Here is a 20,023-nt window from a genome sequence, read left to right on the forward strand (position 1 = left end):
TATGTGTCCAGTAATATTGACCCTGGTTGTAAGTATCATTTTGATATAGGTGTGATAGTCATACTTACTATGTATATTACTGTCACAGTGGTACATAAGTGATAGCATTATGATGAGGTGATGCCAAAGCTTACCCTGTGTATAAATTTACTTAATTATTTTTTTCTTTTTTCTCTCATCCCTGTCTTTTTCCCTGCTTTCTAAGTTTTATTGTTGTTATCTTTTCTGTTTATGTCTTTGTTTTGTAAGCTGTTACTATTTCTTAAAAAGCAATAAAAAGTGAATTATAAAGAAATGTCTATAAAGAAATAATTATATCTGAAAAATTAAGGAATCAGAAAAAATGAGAATGATTTTTTTTTTTAAAAAGTCAGACACCCAGGCAACCTCAACGACGACTTGGCTCCCAGCGTCTGTCTCCCATGGACCTTCCTTCTTGATCCCAAGCAGCCTGGTGGCTTTGTGGCTTCAGTGATGGATAGACTGGCCCTTGTTTTCACTTGCCCTGTGATGCCAAGCTGTGTGAGGGCTCAACATGGTTTAATTGCTGGTTCATTTATACATTTTACACACTTCATTCATATTATTATTTTTTCATACCTTTTTTATTTATTTAATATTAAACATATTAAGCACTTTAAACACAAAATTTGCCCCAGGACTGGCTTTGTACCCTATTTGGTCTGGTTTACTTACTGTTTGTTTGTTGTTTTGTTTTTTAATATATCTTTAAATGGATGGATGGATGGATGGATGTAGGGCACCTCTATCCTGGACAATACCAGCACACTTGACTGTGAAAGCATATTATAACGTCAGCATGGTTCAGGGATAGTTGTGAAGTAGAAGGTTGGACTTGATATCAAGATAGAGTTGATACAGAGTGAATGTAGTGTGGAGGATTCTCTTTGGATAGAAGCATGAGGAAGTGTATGTGAGTGAGTGTGTATCTGTTGCTGTGTGTATGTGTGTATGTGTGTTTTGGGGGGAGATGAGGGGTGGGCCCTATCTCAAATTAAATGGATCCCCACTTCGTTGTAGAAAGAAAAATCAATTGTGACATTCCCTAGACAGTGTACACCACATTTAATTAGCTGAGACACACATGGGAGAAAGCCAAATTATCCAATAACTGAGGAGTAGACACTGGTCGGTTAGGCCAGGGCGAAGGAGCGCAATGGGGGAGACAAAGGGAGAGCATATGGGAGATAATCGGGAGGCAGCAGGAAGGTAAAGGGGAGGCAAATGAGGTGAGTGAGAGGTGAAGGGAAGTGCGGGAGAGGGGAGGACAAGGTGAGAGAAAGAAAGTGGAGGCAATGAGGAAGGAGGGGATGAACGGGGGAACAAGTCCTACATGGGAGCACACGGCTCCTGTCCATTTATTTGGTAGTTTAGTCTAATTTCTCACTGCAGATGTCAGTAATACCTGACAGCAGCTCTGCAGCTAATTGTGGCATTCACCATGATAGAGTATAGAGCTGATGCTCATGTTGAAAGAAGCTCTCACAACACTAATCTTATTAGGTGAAAGTAAACTCTATCTTCAAACCTGAGAGGATGTGATTAAAAAGGGTTTCTTCTGTCACAGTCAAATGCGGGAAAACTGTAAAAGAAAGTGTTAGAGCTTTGAGTTTGTTTTGTTTTGCCATGAAAATTGATACTCATATACCCTTTTTCAGATATTTTGACATACCTTTTTTTTCTTTTTTCTTATTCTTATGGTCATGTAAAAGGTACAGCAAACACATGTCTTAACCTAAAAGATGATTATCTTTCAGCAAACACATGTCTTAACCTAAAAAATGATTATCTTTTAGGTTAAGACATGTGTTTGCTGTACCTTTTACATGACTCCATCCATCACTATGATGAATTGTCTTCATAAAGCAAGTTTCAATCTACAGGCTTCCATAGCTCTCCAGCCTTTTCCTGTCTTGCCTACCTTCCATAAGGTCAAATTACATATTTGACCTTGGTGATATTTACTGAGACTGACACAAACTACTGTCAGGAGCGCAAACATTTGCATTACCACATTTTTAAAATTTAGCAGGGTATTTACTAAATTGATGATGATGATGATCAACCCAGCCACAGTACATTGGATTCACATAAAACACAGCTAAGATCTGATGTCTGACTGTTTTGAAGTACGTTGCACATTTCTGGAAAGTTGTCATCAGTTGTTGTCAACTCAACAAAAAGATCAGTGATTGAATGAGTTATGAAAATCTTTGGTCAATTTTTGGTGAAATGTTTAACACAATTGTTTTTGTAAATAGATAATATAACGGTCTAATTATTAACTACAGTATAACCGGCTGCTTCAATCATATCACACTGGACTGGAGCTGCTGTGAGCTGTTAAAAGTCAGGATAAATAAGCAGGAAGGACCTGAAGGAACCGAAAGGAAAGTTGTGTGAAAAATAACAGACTGTTGTATTCTTGCTCTTTTGTCTCATGTTGTGTTGCCGAGCAGAGAGCTCCATTGAAGTCATTTTGAAATGCTTCTTTGAAACTATGTCTCTCTCTTTCTCTTACCCCGCCTGTCTATCTTTCTATCTCCCTTAGGCCGGGACGCACCAACAAGGATTAATCTTTAAACCCAATTAAATCATGGTTTAACTTTAAATCATGTTACACCAAACTTTAAAACTACCTTAGAATTAAGAAAGATTAAATTTAAACCTCTCTTTAAACATCAGTTGAGCTTTTACTCTAAACCAAGAATTTAATTCTGTTACACCAAAAGTTTAAACTCAATTTAAAATGTGATCCAATATTAACTTTAAACTTACAATTTTGGAGGTTTAACTTTAAAAATCGCTGCCTTTTTAAGATGGATAGAGCAAAATAATCAAGTTCCTCAAAGAAAGTTAAGGGACACACTCAACCCAAATGAATTTTATGATGTTGCTGAATTTTTTCAAGATACTGGTTCAGCAAGGAAACTGTTATGGAGCTGAACAGGAAGATTGGACCAACTGTCAAACATTGCAGTGAGAGAAATGCAGCTGTACCACCAGTGCTCCAACTCTTCATGGCCCTGAGATTTTATGCCACCGGATGTTTCCAGGGGGTGGATTCCACTGTCTGTCGAATTGTCAGCAGGGTGCCTAGGGCAACAGTAAGTCTGAAGAACCTGTACATCCGGTTCTCTCCAACAGGGGAAACAGTTGCTGGATTCCACAAAGTAGTCATCACGAGTAACTTTTTAGATAGTTAGCAAACAATGTAATGTTTACACAGACTGTTTATATGTTAATACAGAGCAGCCAAAAGTTAATGTTTATAATGGTCCCCCCCCCCCCCCCCCCACCCTTTTGTACTTACTAGGTCCAGACAGCATGCAAATATATTTATTTTTGTTTATTTAGCCTTATTTATTTATTTATTTTAATTTGGATAAGACAGCATCTCCATACTGTGCAACAGAGCTCTGCTTAATTCTAAATCTGGATTTACTCATTTTAAACCTAGTTTTGCTAAACTCTGATTAGAACTAATCTTAGATTAAATGAATCTTTGTTGGTGCAACCCAGTCTCAGACTCTTTCCCTCAGTGTCTGATAAAACAGTGCTGCACACTTCCTTTTCTCAGATGTTAAATTTCAGATGCAGTTTCCTGCTGCAGTGGTCTGTCTGCTGTGATAAATCAGGTGCTGGGGGTATTTGTGTGCATTTCCATTCCCTAATCCCACATTTTGTGCCTCTAAACAAGAATACCTTAAAATACATATTGCATGAGCCCAAATACACAATTTTTAGTGGTGCTGCTTTTCCTCCATTTTTCTGGCGCAAAACCTTGGTGCAGCCCTTTAGATAATAGGGAGAAACACAACTGGGATGTTTAGCAGTTTTCAAATCCATAGTAAACATCCCCCTCTGCTTTGCTGGAATGGACTACATGTTGTACATTTCGTCAACTGCTGATGTCCATGAACATCTGCATGGACTTCTGTCTGACATCCACATGCAGGTCAAACCATGGGAAGGATTGCAAGCAAGAATGTTCCTCCATTTTGAAAAATTTGAATTTGATCATATGATCTTGTACAATCAGTACTAATGAGCATGCATATTAATTCTGTACCAACAAAAAACAGGAATCCGTACCAATAGCCACTTCCTTATTTTATGTTTTGTTTTATGTTTTTGTTTTGTTTTGTTTTTGTTCTGTATGATGTTTGCGGCTGGTGCTATTGTTAATTTTGTTGTTATATGTTATGTATGTATTATTATTGTGTGACCTTATGTTTGTGTTTAAGGTTGTGCCCTTATGTAATAAAAAAGAATAGTCATTTTAAGTATTTATAAAGTACACCAAAATATATGAAATATAGGTTTTGAATATATACACAAGCATGCTTTGTCAGTTTCTGTCTTACAACAACAGCCTTAGTTGACATTGTTGTTCCTCTAGCTAATAGGTCCAATGAGCTAAATCAGGCAGCAGTTGTTGAGCTTGATAGCTTAAGAGACAGGGCCAGTTACTGGCCAGTTATTGGCTGAAGGTGAGAAGCCGTCTCATGACAACTGTCATGAGATAACATTATGAAGTAAAAAATGACATAATGAAATATGACAGTATGAAATATGAAAAGTGTCATTATGAAATAAAACCTGACATGAAATAAAACTGTTGTTTAGAAAAAATGCCATTACAAAATAAAAACAGATTTTGGAAAAGGGACATTTTAAAATAAAATACAAATAAAAATTACATTTCATAACAATCAGGTGGATTGTAATAATTTATTCAATTATTTTACAAATTGTTAGTTAATTTAGATATTTTAGCTTAAGCTTTAGCTTATTCATATGCTCATTCATTTTATAATTATTTCATTAATCATTTTTTTATTTTATTTTGAACACTTGGGGTTTTTACTTCTAAATCGGTTCTTTAGAGCATTCTTAAGTGTATTTCGTAGATGTTTTTATAAATATGGGTTTTGATTATGCATAGTGGTGCTGTATTGCAATATACACAATAGTCGATGTTGTTCATTGAAAGGGAAGATTCCTTTGAGTTTGGCTGACATGCTGACGTACTACGGTAAGCGTATTGTGTCATTTCCGGTTGCCGACTGTGTTTACTGATAGCGTTGTTGCTGCTCTTAACTCAGTTGATTTTGCTATATTTCACATTACTGTGGATAAATACCTGCTGTATATTTAAACTTTCGCTGGTTCTACACAAGCACTCTCAGTGCTTTCTCTCTTAGCGACTTTTCTCGCTAATCACACAGTTGTTAGTTATTTTAGCTCTACAGCTAGTATTGGCAGCTAACTTAAACTAAGCAGTTAGCGATGGCTTCTCTCTCTCCCTCTCGTTCCCCTGCTCTCTCTTGCTCGGTGTGTCAAATGTTTATTATTATGCGTTATTATTCCTCTGCCTCCTTTAGTGAAAAAGGTACGTGTAATAAGTGTAGTTTATTTGCAGTGCTGGAGGCGAGGCTCAGTGAATTCAAAGTGCGGCTCCACATCATGGAAAAACAATCAGTAGCTAATGTAGTTAGCCAGCTCCCAGTATCTGGTGCGGGCCGACTTCGCGTAGCTCCTACTCCCCCGGTAGTTCCCGAGTAGCCGGGAAGCCAGGGTGGTTGGGTGAAGTATGGCCCTAAGCAGAAGCCCACGGTTCACCACCAGAAACCAACTCTGATTATTGGCAGCTCCATAGTCAGAAACGTGAAGTTAGCGACACCAGCAGCCATAGTTAAATGTATTCCTGGGGCCAGAGCGGGCGACACAGAATCAAATTTAAAACTGCTGGCTAAGGATAAACATAAATATGGCACGATTGTCATCCATGTCAGCGGTAACAACTCCTGATTACGCTAATCGGAGGTCACCAAAATTAATGTTGAGTCGGTGTGTACATATGCAAAAACAATGTCGGACTCCGTAGTTTTCTCTGGGCCCCTGGCCAAATATGGCCACGTTTATTAGTAGACCAAAACCATGACAACCCAGAGTTGAGACCAGGAGGCAGAGCTGCAGTCCTACACGCTTCTCTGCGCTTCCATTAGAGTAGTTACCCACCCAAAACCACATAGAGACTGTGTCTGTCCCCCGACCACTTAAATCAATTAAATCGAAAGTAAACAGAAGAGGATTCATTCATAAAAATCTAATAAAAATTAAAACCACTACTGTAATAGTACAACAAAATAAGAGAACTAAATGTGGACTCTTGAACATTAGATCTCTGTCATCTAAAGCTGTATTAGTAAACGATTTAATTTCAGATCATCATATTGATTTATTTTGTCTTACTGAAACCTGGCTGTGTCATGAAGAATATGTTAGCCCAAATGAATCCACTCCCCCCAGTCATATTAATACCCACATTCCACGAGACACTGGCCAAGGAGGTGGAGTTGCAGCCATTTTCAACTCAAGCCTAATCATCCACCCTAGACCTAAATTTAATTATAACTCATTTGAAAGCCTTGTTCTTAATATCCCTCACCTAAACTGGAAAACTTTACAGCCAGTTCTATTTGTTATAGTGTACCATCCTCCTCGCCCGTACTCTGAATTCCTATCTGAATTCTCAGTTTTTATTAAACTTAGTCCTTAGTACAGATAAAGTAATTATAGAAGGTGATTTTAATATTCATGTGGACGTCGATAATGATAGTCTCAGCACTGCGTTTATCTCATTATTAGACTCAATTGGCTTCTCTTAGTGTGTAAATAATCCCACTCACTGTCTTAACCACACCCTCGACCTTGTTCCGATTTATGGGATTGAAATTGAACATTTAGTAATTTTTCCACAAAATCCTATTTTATCAGATCATTACTTAATAACTTTTGAATTTCTATTACTGGATGGTACACACCATTAGACAAAAATGTCTTCAGTAGATGTCTATCTGATAGTGCTGTAGCTAAATTTAAGGAAGCAATTCCAACAGTACTGAATTCAATGCCATGTCTCAATACTACAGAGGACTCTTATGTTAACTTCAGTCCTTCCCAAATTGATAATCTTGTTGATAGTGCCACAGGCTCATTACGAATAACATGCGACTCCGTCACCCCCTTAAAAAGGAAGATAATAAAACATAAGAGGTTAGCTCCATGCTATAACTCCCAAACCCGCAAATTAAAGCAAACATCACGAAAATTTGAAAGGATTTGGCGTTCCACCAAAGTGGAAGAATCTCGCTTAGTCTGGCAAGATAGTCTTAAAACATAGGAAGGCCCTCTGTAATGCCAGAGCTGCCTATTACTCAGCATTAATAGAAGAGAATAAAAACAGCCCTATGTTCCTTTTCAGCACTTTGGCCAGGCTGACAAAGAGCCATAACTCTATTGACCCATGTATTCCTATAGCTCTCAGTAGTAATGACTTTATGAGCTTCTTTAATGATAAAATTCTAACTATTAGTGGCAAAATTCACCACCTCCTGCCCAGGCACCGATTTCTCCCCAAACACAGGCACCTTAGAAACAGCTGTAAATCCTGACATATCCAAATCCTGATCAAATCCTTTTGCAGAGACTGGAACATTTAATTGGCATTAAAGGAACATTAAGCTGGTTTAAGTCCTATTTATCAGAGTGATTTCAGTTTGTACATGTTAATGATGTGTCCTCTATGAAGGCAAAAGTTAGACACGGAGTCCCACAAGGTTCTGTACTTGGACCAATACTATTCACCATGTATATGCTTCCTTTAGGTAATATTATTAGGAAACACTCCATAAATTTTCATTGTTATGCAGATGATACCCAATTATATTTATCAATGAAGCCAGATGAAACCAATCAGTTAAATAAACTCCAAGCATGCCTTAAGGACATAAAGACTTGGATGACCTGCAATTTTCTACTACTAAACTCAGATAAAACTGAAGTTATTGTGCTCGGCCCTAAACACCTTAGAGTCACAGCATCTAATGATATTGCTACTCTGGATGGCATTACACTGGCCTCCAGCACCACCGTAAAGAATCTGGGAGTTATCTTTGATCAGGATATGTCCTTTAACTCCCACATAAATCAAATCTCAAGGACTGCCTTTTTTCACTTACAAAATATCGCAAAAATCAGGCACATCCTGTCCCAACAAGATGCAGAAAAACTAGTCCACGCATTTGTTACTTCTAGGCTGGATTATTGCAATTCCTTATTATCAGACTGCTCTAACAAGTCTCTAAAGACTCTCCAGCTGGTCCAGAATGCAGCTGCACATGTACTGAGTAAAACTAGAAAAAGAGATCACATTTCTCCCATTTTAGCTTCGCTACATTGGCTTCCTGAAAAATCTAGAATAGAATTTAAAATCCTTCTTCTAACTTACAAAGCCCTTAATGGTTCTGGGTTCTGCTTGAGGTTTCTACCCGTTAAAGGGGAGTTTTTCCTTACCGCTGTCGCCAAGTGCTTGCTCATGGGGGAATGGTTGGCTCTCTGTAAATTAAAGAGTACGGTCTTGACCTGCTCTATGTGAAAAGTGTCCTGAGATGACTTTTGTTGTGATTTGGCACTATATGAATAAAAATTGATTGATTGATTGATTGATTGATTGACCAGCCAGCTGGCTGATAATGACTTCTCTATCAATGATTAACATACCTTTCAAACCACTAGCTATGATATGATCAGCTAATAATTGGGTAGATAGCAAAAATAAATAAGGACTGATAGGGCAGCCCTGACATATGCCACATTTTAACTAACCTAGGGGATGTGCAATTTTTTAACTTCATTGAGCTATTTCCATTGGTGCATAAAGTTTTAATTGTTCTGCAAAAAAAGTTGCCAAAACCAAATTTATGTAGTATTTTAAAGATAAAATTATGTTCTCTTGAATCAAAAGCTTTGTAGTAGTCCAGGAAATGGATGAAACTTTCATTATCAACTAACTCTGGGTAATCCAATATATCAAGTACAAGCCGAATATTGTTAGAGATATGCCTGTTCCTCATAAATCCAGACTGTGTTTCATCTATGATACCGTCCAAAACATTTTTTATACGCTTAACGAAGTAGCTAAAATTTTGTAGTCATTATTTAGAAGGCTAATCATTTGCCAATTATCAATATGTGAGAAATCTTTCTTAGGTTAAGGAATAAGGGTTATTAGGCCCCGTGTTAAAGTGGGAGGGAGAACACCTTTAGCAATATTTTCACAAAAGAAAGGAAAGGAGCCAGTTCTTCAGAGAAGGATTTATAGAACTCTGATGTAAGCCCATCCACTCCAGGAGATTTATTGTTCTTTAAACTATTAATTGAGTCTACTATTTCCTTAAGAGAAATTGGCCTATAACAAAATTCTCGGTCAGCAGTGTTGATTGATTAAGGACTCCAGAAATGAGACAGTACTATCCTTGCAATATTGAGAGCTATATAAATTTTTATAAAAGTTAGAGCTGAAGTTTGCAATCTGTGTTGCATCATCACATACTATGTTCTCTATTCTACACTGATGAATGGTGTTATTTTTGGCCTGGAATTTTTCTAATCTAAAGAAATATGTCTAATTCTGTTCACCCTCTTCCAGCCGTCGCTTCCTGGACCTTACAAAAGCCCCTGTAGCTTTAGATTGAGCTATCCATCTCCAACTGCCATTTAGAGTGTGTTATCATTGACATTGTTTCCTGCTCTTTATTGATTATTTTGTAGCTGTAAAAAAAAACATTCCCCACATAAGTGCACTCAATGCTTGTCTGATTTCCTTTCATACATGCTAGTATGTTTCATTGTTTAAAATCTAATACAGATTAGATTATTCGTCTTCATGAGAAAATTGGGTCTTTGCAGAGAAAAGGATAAAAATGGTAATGATTTCATGCATTTGCAATGTGGAATTACACAGCAATTCCAAATGTATGTATGAGTGAAAAACTTGGGATTCCACTTGATGGTCTAACAGCAGAACTGTGGGAGAAGGACACTGTAAAATGTGTGCATGGACTGGTGCACCTTACAATGGAGAGTCTACTGCAACAGCAAGTCACACCTAATCATGGCAGATATACCTAGTTTCAGGCTTTGCTCCTCTTGAATTTATTTGAGTAGTAGTACCGTACAGGGGTCGTTAATAATACTGCTCTATTTTCGAGAGTGCATTAAGTCTTTCTTGTAACACTGGTTTGGGATGATTCATAGCTCGAAACAAACCCACTTGCATTGTGCTGGTTGGTGTAGTGTGGTTGAGGTTGTGTTATTGCAGACCAGAACAGTGCAATTAACATTTTGGCATGAAATTGTTCTGCTTAGACCAAGTCTTGGCACAAATGCAAGCGCAAACAGTAATTTTCATAGCTTTAGTTGGAAGAGGTCCACACACAGCTGCAGATCCTGGTTATGAGCCAGCTAACTTATATACCATATGATACATTGCACTTCAAGACACACTTCCTGGACTGGGAAAATTTTTACCAGTGAACATGATCCAAGCAGCAAAAATGTTTCCTCCAAATGTACGTATTTGGCCAGGCAAATTAGGATACAAACAAATTTTGTGGGTGCAGCATTGTCTTTCACACACTATTAGATGCATATCCAATCATCCAAGATCAATGTTAATGCAATGAAAACGAGGATGACCAAAAAACATCTTCTGATAGAATACAATAGAAATACTACACCATCACAAACCACATCATCATAAATTCACAAGGATATGAATGATTAAAAAACATTGAACATTATACATTTCATAAGATAGTCTTCATTGCAAAATTATTGTGTGTGATGCATTATATTGTAGTATATATTCAAGTGTATTGTAGTACATTCCAGTCTTTTGAAGTTGTGAAAACATGTGAAAACCTGTTGTGTCACACAGAGAAAGAAAAAACTAGATGTACTTATTTAGGAGGAAAAATAGAGCAAGTCTGTTGGTCCATGAAATGTGAAGTCAAGTGACACAATGAGCTGATTTGTCTTGGTGGAAGAGATAGAGATAAATGGAGAGATAGATGGATAGAGAGAGAGAGAGAGAGAGAGAGAGAGAGAGAGAGAGACTGTGACAAATGTGCTTTTGCTATCAAGCGACTGCTAAGCAAGATGAGTCTTTTTGCACCCTGACAACAAATGGAGATATCAATGATATCAAACTAGACAAGGCCCCCTTTAACCTACTTGGCACACTTTGCTTGGAGTTAATAGTCTGTTGTTGGAGATTTGATCAGCAGTGGGCCAAGTGGATCGCATCCAGTCCAAACAGTCCACAGTACCTGTCACTTCTGATCACATCAGCCCCACTGCTATACCAGGCTAATTAAGAGAGAAGAATAAGTGCTGCTAAAGGAGGGAGATGTGAGTGTGTATGTGTGTCTGTGTCTGCATGTGAGTATATGTATTTTTTGCTTCAGATACAGGTTGTGTTGGCATGTATAGTGTGTGTACGCATGTATGTAAGAGGATCTTTATATTTGTGCGGAAAGTTATGAAGTACAATTCCAAAATTACATCTGACTTGATATAGTTATTTAAATTTTAGTTTTTTATTTAGATTTGTGCTCTCTGTTAAAGTGTGTCTGTGTGGTTTGGCTGACGCTACTGATTAAATGCTTTCAACTTGGAGATTAAAAGTATATTTACATGTTCATTTATGAAAGGTACAGTAAGTTTGGAAATAATGAAAGAAAACACAGACACACATGCAAGCACTGTACTGCACAGTATGCAGTACTCAAATGTTTACAGAGATTATATATATTCTTTCCGACTTATGGGTAGAGAATTCGCACCATAGGATATAGCCTCATGTCATCAATTGATGAGATTAAGAATAATAATAATAATAATAATAATTTAAGCTGGAGGCAACGATGACCAGGCCCTTGCTCTTTGTGTGCGTCAGAGGGAGCGGCAGCCATGGTATTGTAGAAATAAACGTACAGAGGCGAAGTCTTCAGAGGAATATGAGGTCTTAATTGAATTAGCAATATGGCAAAAAACTGAGTTATTCTGTACAGAGCAACTGAAAAGTGACTGACAGTACAGTGTCATATTTACAATAGATGAGAATACCTCTCCTGACCCTTCCCATTAATTTTATTGGTCCTTAGTGTTGTCACAGTCTTTCCCTATATCTTATAGTGGTTATGTGAGCAGCCACTATTTACTTATGTTTGACAGGCTATTGATTATGTGTCCTGCTCTGAACTAACTGGGTGTTCATGACTTGGGAAGGATCAGGTTGCACTCTCGTCTGGCAATAGCAAGTGGCTACATATTATTCAATTCATACAAAGGCTATGTGAGACTCAAAAGACATGAATAAGGCAATAGTGTAAGAGAATATATATCTATTGTTATATGAGTTTCTACCACAGTATTGCTATTGAAGGTTGGTTGACACGGCTTGGATTATCGGACACTCTGTGAATGGGTAAAATATTATTTCCTGTGTGCAGTATGTGGTGCTGGAGATGACTTTTTAGAAATTGTGTATAAATTTGATGAACTATGTGTCATTTAGCACTTCCTGTAGCCCTACGCAACACTACATAAGTGAAATATTAATACAGCAGTACATTTGCCAGAGGGCAACTGACATGGATATACATTTTTATGAATATTGGACATTGCATTTAGGAAATAACTATCATATCCTCTTTCCACTATGTGGCACCAGAGAACACCCACTAATTATACATCATCTTGCTGTAAATATATGGGGCAGATCGGACAATGTGAAGTCGAGTTAAAACAACTTCCTGTTTAATGCCCCAAACATGTTTTGGGCAAAATCCACCGGCATGCCTCGTCATGGGTGTTCCATGAAAACTAAAAAGCTTTGCAATATAGTATCGCAATGGTCGTCAGATATCACCTACCAAATTTGAAGTTGCTCGGGTTAAATCTCTAGGGGGAATTCATTGAAGTACAACACCAAACATGGCTTCACTTTATGAAAAAAATTTACAGTTGATTAAAAATGGCTGACTTCCTGTTGGACTTAGGGTATGGCTACTAGAGGCTTTTTTTCAAGTCTGGCAATGTTACATCTGCCCACTAAGTTTCATACATCTATGTCAAATTTAAAGGTTGGGGCTTTGACTTTAAAATTTTGTAGGGGGTGTCCTCAAGCCATTTTGCCACACCCATGCCCAAGACCCATATCAGATATCAAGTTTTGCCTGGAAGGCTCTCACCTGTTATCAACCAACATTGAACTGACTTTGCTATCTTGTAAGGCTTCTGCTGCCTGACTCACAGTCAATCCATCTTACTGTTCCTCCCTGGACTCATACAGTATTCCTGTTAGGATCGAACTACTACAACTAGATTATATACCAACCATCTTAAGCATCCTGTGTTGTCAACTGCTAGGCTTGATAATTTAATTACAGTTTGTAATTCCAATTCAGTTCAGCCACTCAATTCTGTTGTCTTTGCTCTTTCTCACTCAGTCAGTGTCTAACAAATCTTCCATTCTCAATGACCTAATCACAGCCCACAATCTTGATTTCCTGTTCCTCACTGAGACCTGACTTAAACCAGGGGAATGCGCCGCCCTAGTGGAGCTCTGCCCACCCAGCTAAGGTGCTGTGAATGCTCCTAGACTAACAGGCCTTGGTGTCGCCATTGCAACTGTTTTTAAGAAATAACTTTACTTGTATCCCATTCAGTTTTGGCTTCTTCAACAGTTTTGAAATTCTTTCATTTAAAATGGTGTGTGACAACCCAGTTTGCTGTGTAACCATTTATCGACCACGTAATTCAGTTATCAGTGTTCTAGATGAATTCTCAGAACTGTTGTCCTCTCGTGTGGCCAAATTTGACAGGGCTATTATAGTTGGTGATTTTAACATCCACTTTGACAACTCATCTAACTCATTTGCCCTAGACTTTTTAAACATCTGCAATTCTTTTAACCTTGTGCAGCACGTCTCTTGACCTACTCATAACTGTGGACACACTCTTGATTTAGTTTTGACTTTGGACTCTTTTAATATGATTGAGTTTGCCTCTGACCATAAATGTATTATCTTCGATGTACACCTGTTACCTCCTCCAATAATCCAGAAATGTAAAATCCGCTCCCGCATCTTTAATGAACATTCAGCTGTCCTGTTTTCAAGCTACCTCTCTAATTTGGTCAATTGCCCTCCTCACTTCACTAATATTAATGATTTATGTACATCAGCTCTTGATTTTTCTGCTCCACTCATTTCCAGGTCTGTCCCAGTTACTAACACAACTCCCTGGATCAATGAAAGTATCAGACAGCAAAGAAAGGGATCAATCTTGAAATCCATAATCTCCATATGAAGGATTTACTGGTTAACCTGAATCACGCTATTAAAGATGCACAAACGGCCTAACCCTAACCCTAACCCTTTTCTGATTTAATTAACAGTAATAGAAATAATAAAAGGTTTCTCTTTACGATCAATCATCTTGTAAATCCCTCTCCTCCTGCCATTCCTGCCTCACCTTCTACTGATTGTGAAATCTTCCTATCTTTCTTTGTTGGCAAGATTGATGGTCTCAGATCACAGTATACCTCTACTGTGTTACCCTCCACTCCATCCAGTTGTCCTGTTCTATTGTCTGAATTTTCTCCGATTACCCTCCAGTGCCTTCTTAACACTGTAGCCCAAATGCGTCTCTCCTCCAGCTCATGTGATTTGATCCTCACGAAATTTCTCAAATCCGTCCTACCTGTATTAATTCCCATTCTATTCTCCATTATTAATTATTCTCTCTCTTCTGGCACTGTACCTGATTGTTTTAAAACCGCCAGTGTCCAGCCTCTCCCTAAAAAATCCTCTCTCATCCCAGCCCAGTTAATGAATTATAGACTGATCTCCAAACTTCTTTTTCTATCCAAAATCCTGGAAAAAACTGTCAATGACCAACTCCTGAATCTGGTTTAGGATCATAGAATCTTTGATGAATTCGGCTTTCGTCACAAACACAGTACTGAGAGAGCACTATTAAGAGTAACAAATGACATCCTCATGCACGCTGACAAAGGTGAATGCTCCGTTCTCATTCTACTTGACTTAACTGCTGCATTTGATACCATCGACCATACCATCCCACGTGATTGATTGCACAACTGGGTGGGCATTTCTGGTACAGCTCTAAACTGGTTTCATTCATACTTAACAAATAGATTTTTTAATGTCTGTGTTAATAATCATGTATCCTCTTTAGCTCCCCTCCAATGCGGAGTCCCTCAGGGTTCTGTCCTTAGGCCAATCCTGTTTTCACTGTACATGCTCCCTCTGGGTCAGCTGTTCAGCCACTTTCATGAAATGTCATACCACTGTTATGTCGATGATACTCAGATCTATTTCTCTGCTAAACCCAATAACTTCAACCAACTATCCTCCCTCCATGATTGTTTAGCTGCTACCAAAGAGTGGATGACCCGAAATTTTTCCATCTAAACCCTGAAAAAAACTTCTTTTAATTGGTCCTGAAATCTTTGTCACTGCTGCTACTCAGTTTATTGGCCCACTTCACCCGAACATTAAATCCACTGCTAAGAATCTCTGTATCATCTTCGACCAGTATATGACATTTGACCATCATGTTAATAAGCTTGTCAAGTCCTGTTTTCTTCAGTTAAGAAATATTTTCTTCAGTTAAAATATATTCCCTACTGTTCTTGAACAATTAATGCACACAGTCATTTTCTCCCGGTTAGGCTACTGTAACTCCTTCTACACCTGCCTCAGTCAGTGTTCTCTAAAACGTTTACAGTTCATCCAAAATACAGCAGCTAGACTTCTAACCAGAACTAGCTGTAGGTCCCACATTACCCCTGTTCTTGCATTCCTCCATTGGCTTCCGGTAAAATTCAGAATAAACTACAAGATCCTGCTGATTACATATAAAGCACTCCATGACCTCGCCCCTAGCTAAATTTCTGAGCTCCCTGTTCCCTATTCCACTTCACGACCTCTTCGATTCTCAAATCTTGGCCTTCTATCTATCCCCCGCACAAACCGCAAATCAAAAAGTGACTGCACATTTGCATTCTTAGCCCCAACTCTGTGGAATAATCTTCCACAATCTGTTAGATTGGTTGAATCCTTGGACTGTTTTAAACAAGCCTTTCTATAGACCTCCCATGTCCTGTTTTATTTCATTTTGGTTGATTTCTCTCTGTGTCATGTTTGTCTATTTTATTAATCTATCTGTTTCAATTTTGCATGTGTCTGTGAAGCGCTTTGTAACTTTGTTTTAAAAAGTGCTATATAAATAAAAAAGCTTACTATATGTATTTTTTACTGCTTGGTAACATATGTACCTTTTTGGCTCTTGAAAAGGTACACATAGTTACTTTAATTAGTTAGTTACCACAATTAGCCCTAGGGGGTACATTAGTGTAGAGTGTACCTTCGGGGACAGAAATGGACTCCTACTGCACCCTTATTTCTGACAGTATAGGTTCCTTTTCAGCACTTTGGCCAGGCTGACAAAGAGTCATAACTCTATTGATCCATGTATTCCTATAGCTCTCACTAGTAATGACTTCATGAGCTTCTTTAATGATAAAATTCTAACTATTAGAGACAAAATTTATCACCTTCTGCCCTCAACAGGGACCAATTTATCTCCAAACCCAGGAACCTTAGAAACAGCTGTAAAACGTGATATATATTTAGACTGTTTTTCTCCAATTGACATTCCTGAGCTTAAACAATTTCTTCATCTAAACCATCAACCTGTCTCTTAGACCCCATCCCAACTAGGCTGCTTAAGGAAGTCTTACCCTTAGTTAGCACTTCTTTACTATTCCATTCGATTCAATTCAATTCAATTTTATTTATATAGCACCAAATCAGCACCAAAAAGTCATCTCAGGGCACTCTTCACACAGAGCAGATCGAGACCATACTCTTTAATTTACAGAGAGAGACCCAGCAAGCACTTAGCAGTAAGGAAAAACTCCCTTTTAACAGATCAAGGTAGATGGCTGCCCACTTAGAGCCCGGTTCTGCTTGAGGTTTCTTCCTGTTAAAGGGGAGTTTTTCCTTGCCGCTGTTGCTTGCTGTTTTTCAGTTTCAGTTTCAGGTTTTTACTGATTTCCAAAAAAACAAAAAACTACATTTTCTAAAAGGAGCATATCAGAAAATGCATTTTTCATTACCTTTTTTAATTTAACCACTAACGTTAGCAGAAGTAACTTCTAGGTAGTAGGTAGGTAGTTAGGCACTAAGTTACTTTAGCCACTAACGTCAGGTGTCCTTATAAAAGCCTTATCAATTTTACTTTATTGAATACTCGCCTTTATTTGTTATCTACACTAATCATTTATGTAAGTTAAAGTATGCTCAACAAGAAGCATTCACCTTGTAACCTCATTTGTGCAGTATAGCTATAACTTTAGCCTATTTTTTAGTCTATTTTTAGATTTTATACTGTTATACTCAATTTGAAAGTGGCCTATATTCAACAAATTAACTCATTTGTCATTTTGTACACATAATATGTACAGTTTGTGGTTAAAAATTGTGTACCGTACAAACTGTTCTGATTGGTGGTTTGACCAGCCTAATTTATCGTCTATTTAACTTGTGACTCATCAGTGTGGGATTCTGCAACAACATTCAGTGTTTACTCTCAAACAAGCAATATTAATTTCAGAAAAGTGAGGAAAGTGAAATTTTTCTTGTTGGTGACATATGTATTTTATATAAAGTAAGATAAAAAAGAACTAGACGAATATATACTGTATTTAACATTCATTTTAAGAAAATTTAAGGCTTTAAGGACATCTATGTGTCATGTTTATGTTTCAACAGCGGCTCGACAATTAGGATTTACATGAATTAATCATTAAACAGAATTGGTAAGTGCTGCTACTCCATAACCTGTTTTGTGTTGAGTAAATTTATTGTACTGTTGCTGCTTATTCATTTAATTGTTACTGTGAGATGTAAATGAGATTTTGGTATTTTATTGTGGCTCACACGTACTACAACCCCAGAGGTGCATTTTATAATGTGTGTATATAGGATGGCTTTCTACCTCTACTGTGATCTGTGGATTGCATATTTAACATTTTCCTTGCTTATTTGATGCAGATTTAATGTTGTTAGACTATGTTTTTATGCAGGTTTCTGGAAAAGTTATTAATGTACTTTTTTTTTTTTAATGAGTCAGGCAGGTTTTAACCGAGATTGTGCAGAAAACTGTCAATCTAATCTGGCGACACTGCTAATTGGTTGTTATGAATGGATTAGGTCCCCCATATTCCCTGTGCTCTCCTCTGTTTTTCCCCTCCCTTGTGTGTGGATTTGTCCCCAATTTGTCTCTCTCTCTCTGTGTATGCTGGGTGTGGCATCCTGGTTACCCTCTCCCACTCCTCAACCAGTGCACCCGCAGCTGATCATCTAATCAATTTAACAAGCCACTGCAGCATAAAACCTGGGCTCATCCATCAAGACTCTGCCAGATCGTTCAGTCTACCACACAGTACCAACGTCAAGGCCAAGTTCTAATTTGTTGAGCTTCATACTAGTTTGCTTTTGCTAATTCTGAGTCTGCCTGTGCACCACATTCTCACCCCAGTATGCCACCGTTGCCTGCCATGAACAGCTTCATCTTCGTCATCTGTCTCTGGTTTTGGATCCTCAACTCATCACCTGCCCAGCTCTGCTAAGAACTCCATTCCCCAACTTGCTTACTACACAGAACCCCTCACGTGCTCCGCTCCACCTGCTCCGTCTGCCACTCTCTGCCCCGCCTCTGCACTGGACTCTGGTGATATCAACCAAACTGCTTGCATTAAAGCCTTTCCTAAACTACTTTTGTCTGTGTCCTGTATTTTTGGTCCTAAATTGAGTAATTATAACACCTGTGGTGCATGCATAATTCAGTTATTCAATTAAAAGTTATCTCAGGACACTTTTCATATAAAGCAGGTCTAGACTGTACTCTTTAATTTACAGAGACCCAACAATTCCCCCATGAGCAAGCACATGGCAACAGTGGCAAGGAAAAACTTCCCTTTAATGGGAAGAAACCTTAAGCAGAACCAGGCTGTAGGTGAGCAGCCATCTGCCTTGATTGGTTGGGTGGGAGGGGGGGAGACACAGGGAACCATAATAACAACAATACTAACAATAACAACAACAACAATAATAATAATAATAATAATAATAGAGATGACTAGTAATAGTAATAGCAATAATGGCCGGAGAAAGTGTGAAGGCTGGACAGATGGAGAGGTGGAGGAGAAGAGAGGAGCTTAGTGCATAATGGAAAATCCCACAGCAGTCTAGGCCTACAGCAGCATAACTAAGGGCTGATTGAAGGCAAGCCTGGTTGGCCCTACCATATATATATATATATATATATATATATATATATATATATATATATACATAACTATAAGTTTTATCAAAAGGAAAGTTTTAAGCCTACTCTTAAATATAGAGAGGGTGTCTGCCCCCCCCGGACCGAATCTGGAAGATGGTTCTACAGGAGAGCAGCCTGATAAGCTGAAGGCTCTGCCTCCCATTCTACTTTTGGAGCACATCGTTCTAGTGGGGTAACAGGGTACCACAAGCTCCTTAAGATATGATGATGCTTGACCATTAAGGGCTCTGTAGGTGAGGAGAAGGATTTTATATTCTATTCTGTATTTTACAGGAAGCCAATGCAGCAAAGCTAAAATGGGAGAAATATCTCTCCAGTTTTTGTCAGAGTACACGTGCAGCTGCATTCTGGATCAGCTGGATATCTTTAGAGACTTGTTAGGGCAGCCTGATACTAAGGAACTGCAATAATCCAGCCTAGAATTAACATATGCGTGGACTAGTTTTTCTGCATCTTTTTGAGACAGGATGTGCCTGATTTTTGCAATATTATGTAAGTGAAAAAAGGCAGTCCTTGAAATTTGTCTTATGTGGGAGTTGAAGGACATATCCTGATCATAGATAACTCCCAGATTCCTTATGGTGGTGCTGGAGGCCAGGGCAATGCCATCTAGAGTAGCTATATCATTAGATGCTGTGACTCTAAGGTGTTTAGGGCCAAGCACAATAACTTCAGTTTTGTCTGAGTTTAGTAACAGCGCATAAGTGCA

The 20,023-nt window shown here is 38.2% G+C and overlaps 1 protein-coding gene across 2 annotated transcripts in view; it reads right to left on the reverse strand.

The window, feature by feature from the left end:
- The window catches only part of dtx3l1 (deltex E3 ubiquitin ligase 3L1), a 43,298-nt gene that overhangs the window by 22,661 nt on the left and 614 nt on the right, over nt 1–20,023 (reverse strand). The gene's annotated exons all lie outside the window — the stretch shown is intronic.

The sequence above is a fragment of the Thunnus maccoyii genome, chromosome 21 (assembly GCF_910596095.1).
Source record: "Thunnus maccoyii chromosome 21, fThuMac1.1, whole genome shotgun sequence".
Taxonomy (NCBI): Eukaryota; Metazoa; Chordata; class Actinopteri; order Scombriformes; family Scombridae; genus Thunnus; species Thunnus maccoyii.